Genomic DNA, 4,093 nt, shown 5'->3' on the forward strand with positions numbered 1-4,093 from the left:
TATATATATATATATATATATATGCATAAGCTAGTGAGTGTCCCTATCTGTGTTTATGTTTAGACCAGTCTACAAACAGCTTCGCTTATGTCCCATAAAGTAACGGTTCGCCAAATTATTATCGATAAAATAAGTAACAGAATGGAATAAGTAGAGGTAATTCTTTCATTAATAGCTATTTGTCGAATAGAAGATTGACTCACCTCGGTTTTATTGGTCTTCAATAGTAATTAGATAGCACGTGGTTTGTGAAATACAACATGCACATTTCAAACAGTAAAAATATACATGTTTGGCTATACTATACAAGATAAACAGATTAATGTACATAAATGTTGTCAAACTGTACATATATATTTTCTTGTTTTACAAATAATTTGTGTTGTAGAAATTGTTGGTATATATTTTTTGTTTATACGGTCAATGTACACAAACAGATAACGACCAACAATAGAGAGAAAGAAAATCGAATAACGTACTTGTTTTTAAGTGGGTGGAAATAGCAATCGACAAATGATATCTCGATTAATTTAATGTAATTGAAAACATCTGGTTTTGTTCTACCGAAACAATACCAAAGGAGGGCTAATCACTTGCTAATAAAGACAGACAGACAGACAGACAGACAGTCAGGCAAACAAATGGATAGATAGATAGATAGATAGATAGATAGATAGATAGATAGATAGATAGATAGAGACGGGGAGAGACCATTTCTTCAAGGTTGCCAAACGATAATCGTTAGAAAAAGAAATAGAAAATAGTTTAACTTCTGCTTAAATAACCAGATTACAGGTCTCTGATTGACTCAAAAGAGTCTTTACTGGGGTCGATTTGCTCGATTAAAGGCGGTGCTCCAGCATGGCCACAGTCAAATGACTGAAACAAGTAAGAGAGTAAAGAGAGTATAAAATAATATCAATAATGTCAATGAATACAAAAAATACGAAGGAGAAAAAATAATTAAGGAACAATCACACAAAGAAATACCCGGTGAATACTTTAAACACCTGAATGAGGAAGCAGTATCCAAAAGAGACTCATTGAAATTTATAAAACAAAGCAAATACTTAATGATAGATAAAAATATTATACAGTATTTACAAGAGAGAACAACTACTAGGCATGCAGATATTGTAAAAAAAAAAAAACAAAGGAAATATCGAACATACGGGAAAATGCGGAAAAACAGCATACACGAAATATAAAGAGACACGATGAGATAACCAAAATAATCTTTGCGAAATTACTACAGCAATATAACATATCAGAAAAAAAAACAGAAAATCAGAAACGTGCAAATAGAAGGTTAAGTGAAAAGGTTAAGATTTTAGTAGATAGCCCAATAGTAAAGGTTAAGTGAAAAAGTTAAGATTTTGGTAGATAGCCCAGCAATAACACCAAGCCATATAGAAAACAATGAACCCGATATTACAATATTTGACCACGAAAGAAACGAAACAATAAAAATCGAAATTGGAGTAACATCGAAGTCGAAATGACAAAAATACAAAAGTATTATAGGCTTGTTAAAGTAATTAAACAAATGAAAGGATATAAGGTTAAAATAATACCATTTATAATGACTTTGGACGGAATGGTCTCAAAGAGGAAAAAGAAAGACGAAATGTACATTTGGTGCAGTGTAGTCAACAGGAACAGTGCCTAAGATGGGAGGAATATGTGGTCAGAACTTTGGGCTTGGGAACTAGCAAGAACATCCTTCCTGGTCAAGTCCACCTTCGACGTTTTGCTGCCACCGCCAACTTAGTCCGGTGGAACATACAAACGGCTGATGAATATAAGTGCAGAGAGAAAGCCACGATGAGACATGTCTTGTCAAACTGCAGGCTGGCATTGGACAGATATACATGGCGTCACCAAGTCTTCGGTGTTATAAGCACAGCACTCAAGGAGAAAATCGAGGAGTACAAGAGGGAAGAGTACTCGAAAGTGGAAAAGCGCGGACTAATATACTTCCAGAAGGAGGGGAAATAACATAAGACTAGGTTCAGAAAAGTATACGAGACAGACGAAAGATGGAACGGATACTGGGAGCTGGCCGCGGATTTGGAAAGACAAGTAATATTCCCATTCATAGTAACAACAAAAAGACCGAATTTAATCTTTTAGAATACAGAACGGAAGATTGGCATTTTGATAGAGCTGACAGTGCCGTGGGAAGAGAGCATCGCTAATGCAGAGCGACAGAAGGAGAGGAAGTATGAGAGATTAATAGAAGAGTGCAGGGAACAGGACTGAGCTGTCGAGTATTACCACTTGGCAGTGGGGGCGCGAGGCTTCATTGAAAGGAAAATGGCGACGCTATTTAAAAGAAGATTTGGATTTTCGAATGCGGAGCTGAGAAAACTAATAAGGAGGATACACGAGGCAGTCGAAAAGGTTAGCTTCTATATATGACTGAAACGAGAAGACTCGAAATAGCTCGAAAGCCATAACATGCCAACTGAGAAATAGCGTCGCCAGGTGAGGCTGGCTGACGCTTAAACAGCGTTGCTACTTGACAGGTCAGCCGAGGGAACACACCTCCTTCATTGCATGCCTCCCTCCGCGATGGTTCAAAGGTTTAACAACAAGTTGGCTTTGGTTGAGGGAGCTGAAATCAAAACAACTCTATTGGAAGGTAGGCCTAGAGAGCATGGGCCAAAATTACGAACCCTTCTCCTCTATAGGTCAGTTGAAGCTTAAGTTGTGTCACGTGACAGTTAACTAGCTATAGCGGCTAGAGCCTACCGGCGAGTATTTAAACAGGAAATCTGACAGAATTGTCAGTCGCCTGCTGACAGTCGTGGACGCTGCATCAAAGAATCGAAAAGAAAAATAAGGAAAAAGAAAACGACGCGCATTCAACACCAGAGCTGAAGACACCTCCGAGGAATTAACTCTGATTCTCTCGACTATGGCTGCCACATTTATCATACCCGAGAACAGACGAAAGCTTTGCGATGAAGAGAATTATATATACGAAAAGCATGGAAACAACAGTAAAAAAACCAAGACATATCGGCGTTGTGAGCGGTTTTATAAAGGTTGCCGAGCTAGACTGCATACAACTTATAAAAGCAGTGAACCAGGCGTAATATTTTCATCGGGCTCCCATAATCACTCTGCAATCAGTGCACAAGTTAATGTCCGAAAAGCAGTTGACTCAATGAAGTAATGAAAACGGGCACAGTATATTCACAAGAAATAATTACTACTGCTGTCGAAAATCTCGATGAGAAAACAAAATAACAGTGCAAACCATCCTTGGACTTTCACATAACATACGTGATTGGAGGCAGCGTGCTTTAGGGATACCAGCTTGTAGGTCAGGGTTTGAAATTCCTGATACAGTTAAGTATTTAGAAGATAGGTCCCTATTTTTTGGTCTTTGACAGTGGCATTGATGACCCAGACAGAATTTTTGTTTTTTTTTTTCCTCAAAAAAAAAGGCTTGGATGATCTAGAAAGCTCTAACAATTGGGTCTGTGATGGAACTTTCAAGATATCTTCTAGTTTGTGGAGTCAGTTAGTGAGACTACATATCACCACAGGAAGTTCGTGTGTACCCCGACTATTTCAATTACTTCCTGACAAAAAAAAAGCCTCTTGCGTGATTTAAGACCAAATTGTCAACCTGTAACCTGTCTCATGTTCTTTGAAAAAGCTCTCCAATGCAATTGTTTCTCTATTTCTATATTCAGAAGTAGTTGGGTGTGTTTTTCACCTCGGACAGTCTTGTTGGCGAAAGATATGTGCACTTAGTGAGAGTATGAGATACAACACAGATGAAAGTTTTCAGCTTAAAATTAAGTGCTTTTGTGCTTTTAGCATTTTTGCCAATTGAAGCCGTTGTCAATGTAATTGAAGATTTGTCTGACGATGAAGACATCCCTTCTGAGTTTATCACCTATTTTGAGATTACATACATTGGGATTGTAAGGGGGTCATCAACCTCGTCGACGAAGAGAAACTCCATATTTTCCTATAGAACTCTAGAATGTACGTGATCGCGTCTTAAAGGACTTGCCAAGATCAAATAATTCTTGAGAAGGGTTCCACAATGCTTTGCGCTCATCACTAACATCCA

This window comes from Octopus bimaculoides, chromosome 2 (genome assembly GCF_001194135.2).
Source record: "Octopus bimaculoides isolate UCB-OBI-ISO-001 chromosome 2, ASM119413v2, whole genome shotgun sequence".
NCBI lineage: Eukaryota > Metazoa > Mollusca > Cephalopoda > Octopoda > Octopodidae > Octopus > Octopus bimaculoides.